This window comes from Mytilus galloprovincialis, chromosome 1, assembly GCF_965363235.1.
Source record: "Mytilus galloprovincialis chromosome 1, xbMytGall1.hap1.1, whole genome shotgun sequence".
In the NCBI taxonomy this organism is placed as follows: Eukaryota; Metazoa; Mollusca; class Bivalvia; order Mytilida; family Mytilidae; genus Mytilus; species Mytilus galloprovincialis.
In genome coordinates, this window is record NC_134838.1 from 106,194,278 (window position 1) to 106,213,669 (window position 19,392).

At 32.0% G+C, this 19,392-nt stretch overlaps 1 long non-coding RNA gene across 1 annotated transcript; it reads right to left on the reverse strand.

Annotated features, from left to right (window-relative positions):
• Positions 1–239: 239 nt before the first annotated feature.
• LOC143049127 (uncharacterized) lies at positions 240–17,634 on the reverse strand. Its single transcript, XR_012970079.1, has 2 exons — positions 17,203–17,634; positions 240–1,513 (listed from the first exon to the last, which is right to left on the reverse strand). It is a non-coding gene; the product is annotated as an uncharacterized LOC143049127 (long non-coding RNA).
• Between the last annotated feature and the right edge of the window lie 1,758 nt (positions 17,635–19,392).

Consider the following 19,392-nt stretch of genomic DNA (forward strand, 5'->3'; position numbering starts at 1 on the left):
TAAGTTTACCCGGATCATAATTAAATTAACTGGATCGGTACACAACATCACGGTAAAATAAGGATGTGCTATACCGTTTGTAATTATTTTAGACACAGGCAAACTTTCATTTATCATTGCGGGACTTCTAAACAGTTGTATTTCGTTGGATTCTGTAGAATGGTTCTATGATTAATGTTTACTTTTATGTATTTAACGTTTGCAAGGTTTCGTAAACTTTATAAATTGAAAACAACAAGGGGGTCGTAACTATTTATTTCGCAACGCAAGCTTTTTACACAAGTCTTATTTTTCATGTGTTATGTTAATTATTCACTGAACCATGAAATGCAGTTGGAATATATCAATGCATTGATTACTGCAATCTAGTCTGAAATCTTCCTCTATTTCTATAGGGACCATATCAAAGATACTATCTGCATATAGATTTAATATATCAAATACTTTTATTTGGTGAACACATGAACCCTTTGTAGTCCTTTCCCCAAATAATGTTGATTCCAATTTGTTGTCAGGTATGGGTATCTTTTTCTACCGTAACATCTATGTGCATTGAATGTAATGTAATCGTTATTTATGTCATAAAGAACACCAAGTACTAGGGATCCATTTGTTTTTGTTACACACCAAGCCCTTGCAACTACTATTAAATCTCCCCATGGATTTAAAGCATCTCCATACCTTCCTAATCCGGAATGTTCTATAGAACTAAACGATACAACTGCGTCAAATAATCCTAATGTATTATCTAAAAATTGTCTTCTATATTCCGAGGGAACCATCGTTGTAATCTGCTCATGTTCGGATTTAATCTTTCCATATTCAAGTGTAACAATACTTTTTGCTCCTATCTCAATCAAGCATGCTTCAACCCATGGTTTTTCAGATCCGATGACTAGGACACGCCCTCCTTTCACTCCTGGTGCATGCTGTAGACCGTCCCTTAGTGCGTTTGTTTCTGGTATTCCGTAAGTACCAAATAGTTTTCCTTCTTTTGCTAGCGCTACGTACTCATTGAGTAAAGATTTTGTCCAAATAGGTGTCCTTGCGGTACTACCAAGATATTGTTGATTAAAATAAGCCGTGTGTACTTTCATTTTTCCATTCATGGTATAATCATTCAATAAGGTAGAAGGTATTTTTCTTGGAGCATGCGCAAGTCCATGAGATGAATCCACATATTTGTTTTTAAATAAAGCTTCACAATTTATAGTTGCTGTAATTTTATCAAAAAACTTTCCTGGAGTTCCTTTACGTGTTGTATCACATAATTCGCCACAAATTAGTCTTGTATTTTTTATTTCATTTAAGTATGTCGAAAAATACAAATTGTTATGGCTAGTCGTCAGATCAGAATGAACAGAGATAGCATCTACCACTTCTCCGCTAGATCTGACTCTGGTGTAAAGCAGGATGGTGAGTACAAAAATGAAAATAATAATTAAAACGAATTTCGAATATTGGATCAAAGTTCCCATTTTCCTAGTGCCAGAACAACTGTAAAAGTTCTATCCTGCAAACAAGAGATAAACAAATATAAATTGTTAATGAATAACATCGTGTTTAACATTTTCTCAGGAACCTTACATTTATCCATGTTTTCTATATTTCAAAATAAAAATTGTATTTGTTTAATTGCTTTTTTGCAGCATATGTATCCGGAGCATCTAGTAACTTTATTACACATATTTACCAATTGATAGACATAGTGTCACTCCTTCTTTTAGCTTCATCAGAAGGAGTTGGCACGTATTGCCGTGTTTCTATACTATTAAACGAGAAGACCTCATTTTGTGTGTCGCTTCTCTTCTTTCAACAATAAATCAATCATCATGCCTCTATGTCCTATAGGTACATGGCATATTCGCATTTGTCATCCATTCATGTGATTATTCAGATTGAGTTATTTTGGGAGAAAAACGAGAAAAAGCGTCCGGATATTATTCAGACATTGGACGAAATTGTAGGTCAGATTAGACTTCCGGTTTGCGTTTTCTTTATACTTTGAACATACATTTACTACGAATAAAGAGTATTTTCTATCTGATATCATTTTCAAGTTAACTATCCACGGCGGTCACAGAGTTGATTAATTGATATAGAGTCTGTATAATATATAAATGACCGCTGGCCCGATTAGTAAAGTGAGAATTGAAAGTAAAAAAAAACAAATACACTTTATTTATAGTAATGAATAAACTCATCATAGATACCAGGACAAAATTTTGTATATCCGCCAGACGCGCGTTTCGTCTATAAAAGACTCAATGAGGACCAAAATTACTAAAGGTTTTGCCAAATACAGCTAAGGTAATCTATGCCTGAGGTAGAAAAGTCTTAGTGTTTCAAAAATTTTAAAATTTTGTAGACAGGTAATTTATAAATATAACCATATCAATGATAATTCATGTCAGCACAAAAAAGTGCTGACTACTGGGCTGGTGATACCCTCGGGGAAATAAATCTCCACCAGCAGTGGCATCGACCCAGTGGTTGTAAATAAACTCATCATAGATACCAGGACAAAATTTTGTATATACGCCAGACGCGCGTTTCGTCTACAAAAGACTAATCAGTGACGCTCGAATCTAAAAAAGTTAAAAAGGCCAATGTACATACTATACAGATGAGCGCTAAAATTATCCATGTGTTATTAGAATTTATAGAAACCAAAGGGGAATTTTTTGGGGAAAAAGGAGGAGTCGGGATAGAAAAACAACTGTCATGTTCCAATGTACCTATGACTTTTGATACCTTTTCTGAAATTCATTAAATCTTTTACAAAAATTTATTGATTTCAATAAAAGAAGATGTGGTATGTTTGCCAAAGAGACAGCTCTCCACAAGAGACAAAACTGACAAAGAACTTAACAACTATAGGTCACCGTACGACCCTCAACAATGAGCAAAGCCCATACCCCATAGTCAGCTATAAAAGGCCCCGAATTGACCGTGTAAAACAATTAAAACGAGAAAACTAACGTCCTTATCTATATGTACAAAATATAAACGAAAAACAAATATGCAATTTATAGTAATGAATGTACATAATGTACATTTAAGCACTAAAATTATCCATGTATTATTAAAATTAACAGAAGATAAAAAAGGGGGAATTTTGGGAAAAAAAGGATGAACCGGGCTAGAAAACAAGTGTCCTGTTCCAAGGTACCTTTGACTTTTGATACCTTTTCTGAAATTTTCCAGTCATTAAATCTTTTACAAAATTTCATTGATTACAAAAAAAAGAAGATGTGGTAGGATTGCCAAAAAGACAGTTCTCCACAAGAGACAAAAATGACACAGAAATTAACAACTATAGGTCACCGAATGGCCTTCAACAATGAGTAAAGCCAATACCACATAATCAGCTATAAAAGGCCCCGAAATTACAGTGTAAAACAATTCAAACAAGAAAACTAACGGCCTTATTTATGTTCAAAATATGAACGAAAAACAAAAATGTAACACGTTAACAAACGACAACCACTATTTACAGGCTCCTGACTTGCATGTTCATAATATACTAAATAGATGTTCATACTGTAATTAATAGAAAAAAAATGGGAATTTTTGAAATAAAGAAGAAGGAATAAAAAAGACATTTTCCTGTCCCCAAATACCTATTCCTGAAATTCTCAAGTCATTAAATCTTCCTACAACACTTTACATACTTTCAACCACGCTCTGAATGCCAGCGATTTCGCGGGTGTGTTTAATAGTAGTCTTAAACTATACAATAATTTTGTCGATGTTTGTCTTGTATATGATATGTAGATGATGGTGAACCTTAAACAAACTCTGCTAGTATAACTTAAAATGAACACTGAGGACAGACACATTTTAAACTCCGATATGCAATGATGAAAGTTATAATTAGTTGTTTTGCCTGAAAACAAAATTGAAAATGCAAATTGGGAATATATCGTAGAGACAACAACCCTACCAAACACCAAATAACAGCGGATGGCCACCAATGGGTTTTCAAAGCAGCGAGAAAATCCCACACGCGGAGGTGGGCCTCAGCTGGTCCCTAAATAAATAATTGTTCTAGTTCAATGAAAATTGACAACATAGTATAAAACTCCATAACATACGAATGAAATAAAATGTCAGAAGAATACATCCTTAAGTGAGCTTTATTTGAATCAGATGAGTGTAATTAAAAATGTGTTAACCGTGACAGAAAGGAATGACGATAGTTTGAAAGTTGAAATAGTTTCTCGTCCATCTTTTAAGCTTCAAGCACTTTATCTCTCTGGTTGTATTACAAAAACCAAAAAATAAATTGCCAAAAATGAAGAAAAAAAATTGAGCCCCTGGAAGCAGAAACCTCAGGTCACGAAACTGCTTTTACTAATTTTATATTAACTTTTGACTACGATTTAAAGGTGTTAAAAAAAACATTCCTCACGACAACGTTACTTGATAAATATATATCTTTCCTTCTTACTGATTCTTAGACTAAGTTAAAATATTTTACGTGTATACTGCAGTCTACACGCATTGATTTCTATAGAAACTCAGATGTCTGGTAAAATATTGAACAGAAGCATGTTTTCAGCTTCTTTTTGATAGCTGAGGGAAAGTTGAAATGAAAACAAGACTCGGCTAGTGTTTTTAGGGAAGCTTCCATCGAACGCACGGCACGTTGGAAAAATTGAAAGGCCAAATCAATTACGACATGATATGTAGTTGGAAAGCATCGGAAACCAAAAGTTCTTATAAGGAACAACTTAACCCAGATTTATGTTATTGAACTAAACAAAAACATTCAAGTATGATTTTAGTTTATATAGTCTTTTTTTCATTTAGTTGATGAGTGATCGAATACACATATCCGTTTTTGAGGTAAATGCAGCTTGACACTTTCTTTGTTTTGGTCTAATTGTTCTGTATGCTTAATATAGTTGTCTTATTGGCAAGTGCAGTATAATCGGGAGTATAACATTTTCAATTATTTATTTGATGTTGCAGAATTATTTGTAAATTTAAGTTGAATTTGGTCTCCATCATTAAACCACCCTATAAACCTGGTCAAGGTTTTGTGGTATATCTTAAATCTTGGAATTACTTATTATTTTTATTAAAAAGTAGATCTGGCAAAAAGGTGAAAGGACTTGCAAAACTTTCTTACAGCACCTAAATTTCATATATTTTACATACAAATCTAAACACTTAGCCACATATCATATGGGATGATCCGATCTAGAAAGTTAATTAGTTACTGTCCAACTAGTGACACCAGCTGCAGTTATATAAGTTGTGAGAAAATATAAAACTGGAAGAACGTTTCAAACAGGACACAAATTATATGTTCAATTGCTCGTCAGTAAATAAACCAAATAAAACAGCTAGCCCATATACAAAGAAAGAAACATATTTAAGATGGAAAAACATCTGGTGTTGATATGATGTGATTATAACATGCCTAAATATTCAATGTTATGTTGATGAAAAACCCAATACATTAAGGAGCTTGGTGGTGAAAAAACCCAATTTGATATTTGCTTCAGGGGTGAATTGGAATTGATAATGCAATTAAAAAACTTTATCGCCGAATTACATACAAAAAGGGTGGGTAAAAACCCCAATTTGTGAATTCTTATCTGGAGCACTGAATTCATTTCATGGTAACTGTATAATACTACATACATCCAAGTCTATTCTCAGTAAAAGCATGCACCAGATAAATTGTGTAAATGCTTGGCGATTGTTGAGTCAATTGTTTATGTTGCCAAACACAGTTTTACTCCTTCTCATTTAGGATTAGATTTACAAATGTATCATGAGTTTGGTTCAAAATACTTCGTTGAAACATTAAATGTCAATGGATTTTGTGCTTAGTATAGTGAAGTGCGACGCTGTCTAACAAGTATTGACAACCATGAAAATGAGCGAATTCAAGATGGTGTGTACTTTCCGTATAATGTTTCCCAGGTTGCAAATGTTTGGGGGATTGTTCAAGAAGGTGGTGATAACATTGATTTGAATACAGAAACAATAGCTGGAAAAAAACACATTTCATTAAAAGGCATGGACAGTTTTTCAAGTCAGTATTTATGCAAAAGAATCTTCAATTGAGCCGGTTAAGTAAAACATATAGATGAACTAAAGTTAAAAATCATACAAGATTAACAAAGCCAGATGCTCCTGACTTGCCACAAGCGAAAAAATTAGGCGGGGTTAAACATGTTTGCTTTGAGCAGAACCTTTCTTGCACAGACCTGTGTCTATGCCAGGCAAGTGTAATGGGTACAAATATTAATACACCTCTTGTGATGGTTGATGGAAGGAAAGATGATGGAGCTAATGCTTGATTTTATAGCTTATGTACTGGCACACACTGACCAAGTTTCGGGAAGGGTTCGCGCGTCTTCAAATTAGTTTAACCCCTCCACATTATGTGCTGGTCTGTCTCTCGTCATGAGCCTGCATGTAATAATGCAGTGGTTGTCGTTTGTTTCTATATATTATATTTTGTTTGGCAGAATTATTTTTTACATAAATCAGGCCGTTATATTTTTCGTTTCAATTGTTGTACATTTGTCATTTCCGGAATTGTAGAGCTGACTCGATGGTAAGGGCTTTACTCATTGTTGAAGGTCGTACGGTAACATATAGTTTTTATTTTCTGTGTCAGTTGGTCTCTAGTGGAGAGTTGTCTCAATGGCCATCATACCACATCTCCTTATATTTTATATTGAATACCTTTAAAGTTTGTGATGCGATGCAATGGTGGGGGGATTATTTGTTCAAACCCGATCATGTTATAAACATTAACCACAGTAAAATACACAACAACAGGTAATCCTATGGAAGCAGCAATAATTGTAAAAAAAAAACAAATAAAAAAAACAGAAGCAACGAGTATCAATCTGAGGTCTTATTTGACTGTAGTGTATAATTTTTTCCTTCCTGTAGATGGTGTAAAAATAAACTAAGTTGGGATATAACTTTGAGATGCTCCCTCTCAGGTAAGAACTGGTTTGTCCAGTATTGACTGTCCTTGATAGATTATCTACACATTCATCACTGTGTATCATCGCCACCGGAAATTGGGTGATTGTGTGAGGGAATTCGATGTTTGCTATACCACTGTTTATTTCAACGCACTTTATGACATTACTTCTATACCAATCGAAATGAAAATTTTGGCAGTGTTTTTAGAAATGATTTTACTTTGTAGTAACGTATTGTTTTGGAAACATTTTATATTTTAAAAGGACAAATTTTCTGTATAAAGTCAATAATTATGTGGACTTTTGAAGCCCAAACTTTGTGTGGCCTTAAATACATAAATGAAAGATTCAAAAACTGTACCAATACAGAACGACATGTTTATGTAATTATAGCAAAAATTTTAATTGACAAATTTTTGTTCGTTATGCAAAAAAATAAATTTTGAATATCTTACATTTTCTCCCTACCCAGTTTACCCCTATCACTCATTATAATGTGGACCGGTCATTGTTATTGAATATTACGCAATTTGATTGGGTTAAGTTATTATTAGTTTACCTTCAAACTGTTTGTGCTTTTCATACATGACTATTGATTAAATCAGAACGTGCATGAATGTGACAGTAACTAAAATGACCTTCAAACTTGACACTGGATGAGTCCATGTTATGTTTTATAAATGAGATAATAGGTATGAAAGGTAAGAATTGCCAATTCTCCTATTTTCACAAATTTTTCAAAATACACAGTAGATAGATTATTTTTTAATAGTCAATTGCGGAGAAAAACACAAAACGTTTACAAATAAGACGTTTTATTCCAATTAAGAATTCATTTTTCGGAGAGAAATGCCGAAATACACTTTACACACCGCTACGCCAGGTAAAATTATTATTTATCATACAAAAAAAAACATTTTTCAGTCTCATAGGAACATGCTAATTACAATTAATCCCAAACTAAAGAACTCATTAAATAAAGTCAAAATTTGTCCGACCTACCTATTTTTGGAGCAAAAAAGTCAATACGATCGTTTTAAGGTCAATTTCGCCTACCTGACAAAATCTTGTTAGGCACTATAACGGAGCGGAGAGAAATAGAAAAAAAAGTAAACAAGTTAAGAATTCATTCAATTTAAAGCATTTCCACTCATTTGATGAATGTGTCGCTTAAAGTCATAAGAAACGAGTGACTGGTGAAAAATACTGTTCATCTAATTCTTGAACCAACGCATGTATATATCACAAACTTAGGGCTCTGTGCACGATTTTTTCATTTTTGACGCAAATATATCGTACTATAATCGTCATTTTTTTTTCTATCTGTCCGTTATGATTTAACAAATATGGAAACTCATTAAGGAGGTAGACCTAGGTTAAGGGAAATAACTCTTAAAATCATTAGTACGTTTGTGTCAACCATTTTCAAAAATATATTCTAAGCTTCTAGGTTACATAGATTATTTTCAATCTGCTTCAGGTGAATGCTTAAAATACATTGATGAACTTGACTTTTACAAACGCTTAACTGATTTAAAGAGTTATCTCCCTGAACCAAGGTCTACCCCCTTAAATGCCGTGGTTTGAAGCCGAAGTTTACCATTGTCACCTTATAGTAAATAATCAACAAAAGCATGGGTATTTAGCACGTGTTTAACATATACAATCAGGTAATTGTTTATTTTAATGACAGATTCATGCGTATTGCTATCACCGGATTTTTACGAGGAGGGTCACGCTTAGGTCACTATGCATACGGGAAATGTGTCGGCGAATTGCTTCCTGGCAGCAAGCAATTAAAAATAAGTAAACTTCTTCTAAATGTGGACAAATTAAAGAATTTTCCTCAGAAAAAAGTATATGTACATAAGTTGTATAATAAAAAACTATCCATATAGTTTTAAAAAAACATATGCATATTTTTTTTTAATTTGAGGTTTCATATGACTTTAAGAAATGATTTTCTGATATATTATTCTTTAAATTATTACGCCGATAAGTACAAAATGTATTATACTCCAAAACTTGCCACTTAGTACCGGAAAATTTCGGGGTCGATCGTCCTCTGTCGCCCCATTCTCAAGATATTGAACTGTTTTTTATAATTTTTCCAGACACGTTTTAAGATTATTACATTGTGGCATCATATTTACTGAAATTTGTTGTCAAAAAAATGTTTTAAAGAATATGAACAAAAACATTGTTTGTTTATTGTACGGCGAATTGCATGACGTTGTACGGCGAATTGCAAATTAACAACTTTTGACTGTACGGCGTCTTGCAATATATTGTAATTTTAAGAGGAAATTTATCACTGTTTAGATAATATCAAGTGACAATATTTTGTCGATATCAAAGCTTCACAGGCTTACAAATATACAAAATAAACTACTTATCAAATATTATTAAATATACGCCCTTAATTCCGTTCAGAAGTTGTCGTTGCGTACCGCTATTCGACTTAGTACAAAAAGTTTTTTTCAACCATATTATCCTAAATACATTCATATATCGTTATACTACTAACGGCAGTTGTCTTATAATTTGTTATTGGGGTGAAATTTTGGAAGTTCAATAAAATAAACCTACCATTCACCTTTTGTTGGTGCTGGTTTTTTATCTAATAAAAATAGTGGAGATGTGGTATGATAACAAATAAGATAACTATCCATCGTAAGTGTATGTAAGAAATTACATGCTATCCTATGGCCTTCAACAACGAAAACTCGTACCTTATAGTCGGCTATAAAAAGCACCGACATTAAATATGTGGAAGGATTCAACAAGAAAACTAACGGCCTAACTCATAACGAAACCATTTATGAAAAACAACAAATATGATAAAGATGAACCAATGACAACCACAGAACCACAAGATCGAGTATTCTGACATGTGCTGGGTTAAATTGTTTATTTTGTTAATTTCTGAAATAATTTATTTGTAAAAAGTTAAGAAAATACTTTGTTTTCATCGAAAGTTAGGAGAAATAAATCGTGAATTGTGTTTCGAATTAATTTTCTTGTTTCTTTCTGAAAATAGGATTGCATTTCTTGTTTAGTTTCAGCAAATCCAATCAATTAAAATTGTATAATGATACAAGTAAGACTTGCATTTGCGTTAAAAGATATAGTAGCAGTGATTATTTGTTTTCAAACAAAGTTACCTTCTCTGTTTTGAAACTTACAAAGTATGGATTTCGGTCTGATCTGTTTGGTTGAATATAAATGTGAATTAATTGTGTTTCAAAACAGTTATCCCCAAGTTTGTGTGTGTGTGTGTGTAAATAATCTAATCTTTAGATAGATGCTAAAATCATTTTGCTTAATAAGAAGAAAAAAGTGCAACTTAAGCACGCCTGGATGTAAAAAGGTGTACCCGAGTTGTTCTTTCACGATTAGAATTTACCGATTACGTTTTTTTTTTTAAAAAACAAAACTGTTTACGAAGGCAAATAAATAAATGAAAATATCAAATCAGTTATATTTTCGTCGATTTTTCAAAAAGAATTTATGAGTATGCACCGTTAGGATTGAAAAATATTTCAACCAGTCCATATTACATGTTATTTGATTTGACGGGTCGCACGGACATGGGTACACTAGAAAACGCTACGTTCGGGCATAAAAACTGCATAGTTTATATGATATTGTGAAATCTTGTGTAAAAAGCAGTCAAGAATGTTCTGCATTCTTTATGTGCGACATATGAGTAAGACAAGGAGAAAATATGTCTCCTTTCCTTTTTGCAATATATTTAAATGACCAGAAGATTTTTTTTATCCAAAATAATAATTGTAGCTTACAAAAAGTTAAAAGTTTATGTTTTGATAATCTTGATATGTATGTCAAAATATTTGCATTGCTTTATGCTGATGACACCATAATTCTTGCAGAAACACCGGAGTCTTTACAAAACGCTTTGGATATCTTTGAAGCCTATTGTACTAAATGGAAGTTCAAAGTGAACTTGAATAAAACGAAAGTTGTAACTTTTTGCAAGAGAAAATCCAAACATAACCCAAGTTTTAAACTTTTTGGTAATAATCTAGATATAGAAGACTCTTACTCTTATTTAGGAGTAATTTTAAGTTACAATGGTTCTTTTGTTAAAGCTAAGAAAAAATTAATCGAGCAAGCGCAAAAAGCACTCAGTCTATTCAGTTTATACAGAAAAATACGCAATAAATCATTACCTGTTGATTTACAGATTAGCTTATTCGACACCCTCATACTTCCTATCCTGACTTATGGGTGCGAGGTGTGGGGGTTTGAAAACATTCAGATGATAGAAAAAATTTACCTACAATTTTGCAAAAATATACTTAAGATAAGAACCACTACGCTTAATTTCATGTCTTATGGAGAACTTGGCAGAACTCCAATTGAGATAGCTATTAATTTAAAAATGGTCTGCTTTTGGAATAAACTTATTGCCAAACAAAACAAATTAACCAGTGTTCTTTATAGAGTAGTGCATAAGCCTAGTCAATCACGATTCAGGCAATACTAGTTTTAAGTGGATATATCATTTAAAGTCTATTTTTGATAACACGGGACTCAGTTATGTATGGACACATACATTTCCAGTTAATTCAGTCCAATTAAAAGTTACTGTAAAGCAAAGGCTCGTTGATCAGTTCATCCAAAAATGGTATAGCCAAATAAAAAATTCTTCAAGAGGAATATTTTATGGTCAATTTAAATTAGAATTTAATCTGGAAAACTACCTTCTAAAATTATTTCAAAGAGAACGACAATTATTAACAAAATTGAGGTGTTGTAATTTAAAAGTACCCATAGAAACAGGAAGGTGGACAAACATTCCAAAAGGAGAAAGAATATGCCACTTATGTCATATAGGAATTGGCACTGAATTTCATTACCTTTTTGAGTGTCAGTTTCCGACAGTCGTAAAAATACGAAACACACATAGAACGAAATTCATAACAGTGTGGACGACAGTAAAACGTTTATTAGTAATTGTACTGAAAAGTTTACCTTTAACTTGTTTGTCGTGGGCGATGATTTTATGCTCACTCAGTCTGTCTGAGGCCTTCAAGTGGGGATTTAAATAATCATTTGTTACAAATTCTGATACATAAAATGAAACTTTCTTTTCACAAATCATTTAAGGAATTTATTTTAAATAATTGTTATACCATCACTTACAACAGTTTCACTTTTCAGAATATTAATGTCCAGAGCTGATATCAATAAATAATAATAAAAAAAAAAAGTTTATTCATGGTAAAAAAAACCAAAAAAACTTTTAAGTTAATAGGGACCCGCGTTATTTCAGAAAATATCTTATTGATTAAGAGAACAAAAACTTCTACGTTGTGATCATTTAAGAGTGGCCTTGTATTTATTCAATGCTAACCATGTGGGCTTTTTTTTTTATATATACCATAAATCGATTCGTTCATTCAGATATTTGTCAGTTTGCCTTGGCTCTTCAAGTCCAACACACAACTTCTCACGAAATTGGTATTTTTCTTACAAAAATTACATCCATGTGATGTATTCTTTTCATGGAGAATGAATGTTGCACCTTATTTTATTTGTTATCGTGTTTTTTTGTGTGTATCATTGACGTATAAGACAACCTGAATCTTCTTTATTCAAATTTAAAACATACGAGATGGCAATTATGACACAAAATAACTAAATTAAACTTACAGCAGAAGAAAGATAATGAACATCGCTTTTATAGTCTTCTAAATATCGAAGACGCGTGGTCTTTTTAAAAATGATGTAAATTTATAAAGGAAACAACAAACAAAATAGTTCGAATATTTATATTGGAAAAAGTAACGGCGTGTAAATCATAACAATTATTTTATTTCAATGAAAATCAAACTGTTGAATTTTTCCCGCTGCGAGCAAATTTTTAATTTTGGTCGCATTTTGAAAATCAATAAATCTTGTATTCTTGTTTGAAGCTGCACTGTGTAGTTTATACCCGTTTTTTTTTCAATGCATGGGTAGGCATTATATTCGTGATTATTTTTGCCCGAGCGATATCGAAAAACTATTATAAAAAGTGTCCTAGTTCAGTGAAAATGTACGTCATACTTATTTCCTAAACAAATAAATAAACAAACATTAATTAACATACAACACTACCAAAGGCCAGAGACTCCTTACTTGTATGATTTTGTAAAAAAATGCATCTTTTTAAAACAGTCGAAAACAAAATTGTCTGTCCAATGGAAAAGTCGAAGCCCAAAAAAGATGAACAGTGCATTATAGAAACATAGAAGCTGGTTGCAAAAGTTGACAAGATCTATTTTATAACTTGAGTATGGCCTAATACTATTAACCTGAAATAAATATATTTATAGCAATTCCCTTGATACGAAAGATCTACATGTTGCCTTGGGCTTTTTTTTTTTTTTTTTGCTCTTTGGTTGGGTTTTTGTCTCAATGACAATTCAGTTTTCATTCTTATCATAGATATAACTGCATGTTAAAATAAGAATATGAAGTGTGATAGACAATCAGACACATTCTTTCCAGGGACCAACAGGCGTTATCAAGCTATAGGTCCCCGTATGGCCTTCGACCATTAGCAAAATACACACTTTATAGAATGAAAGCTCCAAGAGGTCTTGGGATGAAAAAAAACAAACATAAAAGATGAGCGAGAAAAAAAATAGGGATACTGCATGGAAATTGGAAAATGGTCCGCAACATCAATTTAGTCAACTCACTTAGTTGAAATTAAAGACCTGGCGAATTTTAGCCTTTTGCAATGGATGTGATGTATGTTTAAAAAAAATCATGATTTGTTTGGACATTTTTATAAATCAAGTCTTGTTTTTAAATTATTTGCAAGTAAGTTTTAAGTCATGAACAAATAATCACTCACAGAAAGACGTCAAATCCATCAACAAAAGAAAAAAATTAATAGACGACCGACAACGCACAGAATATCATGTATGTGTTCCGGACCAAATGAGTATTTGGACCATACGCATATATCATGACCATAAGGGTATACTAATATGGTCCAACCATACACGTATGGTCCAAATACTCATAAGGTCCGGAACATATTTTATTTGCGATCACAAATGCACGAAAACGTCCATTTCTATGTAAATTGGGTCGATTTTTTTTATATAGAAAAGATGAATGCGTTTCTGACTGTTGCCAAGTGTTTTTCACAAGTATAGTAGCAGTATAGCAGAACGGTTTAAGTTTCCTATATACACCAAATGATACATTTTGCCAATACAATAACGTAAATGCATGCAAATTTCACAAGGTTTAATCCAAATAGCTTTCTTACTATCCAATAACTTTCAAGTACGAAAAAGACAGGGCAGAAGTATATTTTGTCTTTATGTTTCGTATTTGCACAACTTTTGAAAGTGGATTATGCATTCGTTCTAAAATAAAATTAGACCAGATAAAAGTTAAAATATAACATAACTCGACAATCGAAATTGTTAAATCCGAAAAAGATAATCAATCAATACATGCATTCAGTAAGTCATTCTTTTTTCTGAAAGAACATGGCTTTGCGATATCTTATTATGAAAATTGATTGTCGAAACATAACAAAAACACAAGTAAAGGACGTTTAATTAATCAATATAAATCAAAACACAAATTCCTGAAGTTAGTATTTCGAATTATTTTATATAGGCGTTGAGAACCTTTGGTGACCCCACGGTTTAAATGTTTATATTAAGGACGTCGTGAGCAATGGGCGTTATAGACGATCGTTCACCTATATATCTGTCCCAGTCAATGGGATATTAAAGTGTGGCAATCAATGTCCATAGCCACACTGTTATGAATTCGATACTATTCCTATTTACTTCACAAGATATCCATGTTATCAAAAAAATGATAGGCTTATTGTCACTAAGTAATGTAAAAGTTTTAAATAATGTAACACTTTTTTATTAGTACACTTAAGAACATTTTGTAAAATTATTGTTTAAAAATGTATATTTTATGTGTTTTCCTTTGTTATACTCACCATTGTTTTGTATTGTTTTTATATATGTAAATATTGTATTCCTCTTGTTACACGTATTGTTTCTGCGTGTACAAATAAAAGTTGAAGTTGAATAAAATTTGAATAAAGTTATAAAGTGATAAAAGATTGCGAGTAAGGTCTAGGGACAGATATTTGAAGCATGACCAATCACGGAGATGGACCTTTAGTTAGTTTATAAAATGGAGAAAATTAATAACTAGCCAGTGACATATGATTTGTTTTTAGAATATCATGTATTTCGACAAGAAAAAAACAGTAGTTTAATTTATTTTTTCAGATTATGTAAACATTTTTTTTTTCAATAAAACAATCGTGCAATTGTGTATTCGATTATTTGGTAACAATAAAATTACAATTACTTTCATCAATATATTAAGATAAACTAGACAGACCCTCTTTTTACAACAACAAAAACCCCCACTTCTTGCGTATTTTTCTTAAAGATGCCAAGAGAACCACACTACTTACTTTTGATGTTTAAAGACCTCTTTGGTATAACAAAAAAAAAATAATGTATTTCTTAAAACCTAACTAGATATATATATAGTGATGGTTGTAAAAAGTTCACAAAGAAAGGGGAATTCAACTAAATAAAATCAACCACAATTTGTTTTAAAATACGGTCAATAAGAGAATCCAAGTTTCAACATGATAAGGACAACAGTAAATATGAAGATAAAGTGGATTTTATTACACTATTTTAAAGCTATAAAATTGGTGAATTCTCTATAATTTCTTAATTTTATATAACATTTATAATATAGGCAAACTATTCGTTTATCTAACTAGTGGTCATAATGTAAAGCCAAATATTGTCCTATGACATATTGTACCACAAGACAAAATTTCATAACTATGTATCATGAAATATTGTCCTCGTCTATGGAAAATGTCCAGCGAAGGACAGATTTACATAGTGAAATTTTGTCTCTATCTCTATACAGACAATATTTCATAGATGAATACTATGGAATTGTGACTTGTTAAAGGGAGGTTATATTTGTGTGAATTGAGACAACATTTCACAGATGAATACTACGAAATTTTGTCCTGTTAAAGGGAGGTTATATTTTGGTTATATTTTGTGATTATTGAGACAATATTTCATAGACAGATTGTCATTGAATTTTGTCTCATGAAGGGGAGGTTATTAACATATATTCATGTTAAAGAAGGTATACATGGTAGGATTTTTTTTCTGTGACATGGCCTGTGTATAAATTTACAAAATAAGTGATTGTCAGTGCATTACTTATATTTGTATATTATAATGTAATACAATGAAACATATACGTTACATAAACGAATACAACGCAGAGCAGCTAGATTCATAACAGGCGACTATAGGTCTAGAGAAGAGGGGTCGGTCACCAAAATGCTAGCCGAGTTAGAACTAGACAACCCACAAACGAGAAAAACAAGTCAACGGCTGGTGTTTCTGTACAAAGTGGTTAAGGGGTTGGTCCCAGCTATTAATCCCGACGATTTTCTCGTTAAAAGTAAACCTAAGAGGAAAATCAAACCTAAAACATTTGACAATTTTGTATGTGCCAATATAGTGACAAATTCAGTGAGAAACAATTCTAAGACACTAGAAACTATTCCTAGCAACACCGATCCATATAAGAACTCTTTCTTTGTCAAGAGCATACTGCACTGGAACCAACTGGAAGACCGTGTTGTATGCGTAGATACAGTTGAGATCTTCAAGGCTGCTCTCCAACACCGCCAATGGTGTCTCTCTCTCTCCCGTTGAGTAAAAGCCAGAATTGGTGTCTTCAACGTATACATACAGATACAGATACAGAGTTACACAATTCTTTAATCTATATAACCATTTGTAATGTATATATGCAAATTTGAAAAAAAAAATTTTAAAGCCAGTATTTCATAGAGAAGTATTGTCATGAACAGAATTTCATAGTGAAATATTGTCCAGAAGGAGGTGACAAAATTTCATGGACAAGGTCACTATTTCATAATGAATTATTGTCCAGGACAATATTTCATTGGAGACAATAGCTTATGTTACAATTATTCTCCGTAGTCAATAACGTTTAAAAAAAAGCCCAGTGATTACGGTTCTTTGTGTGATAACCAGACCAATTGAGCTTTGTGCATGTCAAAATATTTCTTCCACTCGGATCTATATAATAAGAACTTCTATTTCATGACAAAACAACGAAATACTATTCCATAAATGCAAATACTAATTATTCAACAAACCTTTTTTGGTGTGTTTCCGCTATTAATATGACCAAACATCCACCAACCCGAAAAAAAAAAACACTGACGGTTTATTTACGATGGCTATTACCAATTGTATTTCAAACAGATCGGGCGGAGCTTACGTTTTAATTTGCATAAGAACAGTCTATTTAAAGATGTGTGTGATAAGGATGATTGCCGTTATAATTATTTGATTTCTAATCACCTACCAGTGTTACCAAACGGATATGCGACCAGGGAAAAGGCAGCTTCGTTTATTATTTTGGAATTTAATATAAAATTCTCAATAATGATATTTTAGACTTTAATTATTTGTTTTTTATAATTCATTTTAGTTTATATTTTCGTTTATATTTACGCTTCATATACAGCACTTAAATCAACATGCTTTGATATGCAATTTAATTCTCAGTTTGGTTATTGAGTGACATGTTTACTCTGTTAGTCAATTAGTGACAATTTACCATTTTCATAAGTATATGATTTAAATATTATAATCAGATTAGTAAATTAGCTTTCTACAAATATTTTAATCTTTGTCAGTGAACAATATCAAACAAATTGATTGTAACAGTTATTTGTTATGTTTATTCGTGTCAATTCAATTGTGTATAAATGTTCCGGACCATATGAGTATTTGGACCATACGCGTATGGTCATGACCATATTCGTATACTCATATGGTCCGACCATACGCGTATGGTCGGACCATATGAGTATATACGCGTTTGGTTATAAACGGGCCGGACCATATGAGTATTTGGACCATATAGGTACATTTTTCAATAATATGCATGAGAAAACTTTATAAATAACAATGATTGCTACATGCAATTGTATTATTTACCATTCAAATAACATTAGATATTGATGCCAAAGTTAGTTTTCATCGCTAATTGTATTCGTATTCTTGTATGGATGCGTAGGGTGACATTTACGTCCACACGATACCATAGCTTTTCTTGGGTCCTGGGTCATTCCGATGTGTCTACGGTGAAAAAGTTCTAGATCTCCAATATCGTAACATGACTGAAGTACATCATATCACCAGAGAATTTTAAAAAATAAACTAGTGTCCTTTGCCAGTGACGTCATTCATGCTAATTATATTAAGTTTCAAAAGTAAGCAATTAGACTCCCTTACTCCTGTCGAGTTTTACGTCAGGTTATATATATTAAAACAGTTCACTTCTTGTGTAACAGTTCATTAAGATATTTTTGAAAGTTATCTTCCCAGGTCGACATTTTGCCATTCACTCGTAATAACATATCGGTAATGAAAAAAAAATTGTGTTTATTATAGTTTTGACTAGTGATGAAATTTACTGTGTGAAACTGCTTATTTTATTTTGTTAATCTTGTTATTACTAATTTTTAATGAAAAAAAATGACCTTTGGTAACTGTCTTTTTAATGACGTGACAACTAGAAGGTTTATATAAAGAGGTAAGCATAAATGTACCTCTTAATAACCCCGACCATACGCGTACGGTCCGACCATACGCATATGGTCGGATCATATGAGTATATACCCATATGGCCATGACCATACGCGTATGGTCCAAATACTCATATGGTCCGGAACATAAATACTAAGATATGAAGAGGTTTTATGTGAAAATAGATGTTGTCTTAATGATTCATGTATGCAACAGAAAATCATTGAAGATGAGAAACATATTTTACTCAAATGCCCTTTATATTCACATGCAAGACAAGAGGTTTTTATTGGAGCAGTTTCTTTTAATTGTGTTTATTTTAGACTTAAATGATAATGAAAAAAATATATTTTTATTTACAAATGAAATGATGTGCTTTTATTCTGCCAAAATCTGCCATTTTATTTTAATTCAAAGGAAGGATGTTTTTAAATATATAGATAAAAAGTGATTTGTATTTTTATCGATTTAACCATTTTTAAGTAACTCCTTTGAGAGTGGCTCTCGATGTTTTAAAGATTGTATTGTACTTTTAATTAAAACATGTTGTATATATATAATGAATTCATGTCTGTATTGTACATGTAGAGAGGTGAGACTATAATAAAATATTTGATTTGATTTCTCATTTGATTTAATTCATTCAGGCTTATGTAATTTCTTTAAAACATAAAGCCTCGGTCACACCTTACCGGATAGCACGAACGGACGCCTAACGGATGAAAATAAAAGTTGTCCGTTGACAAAAT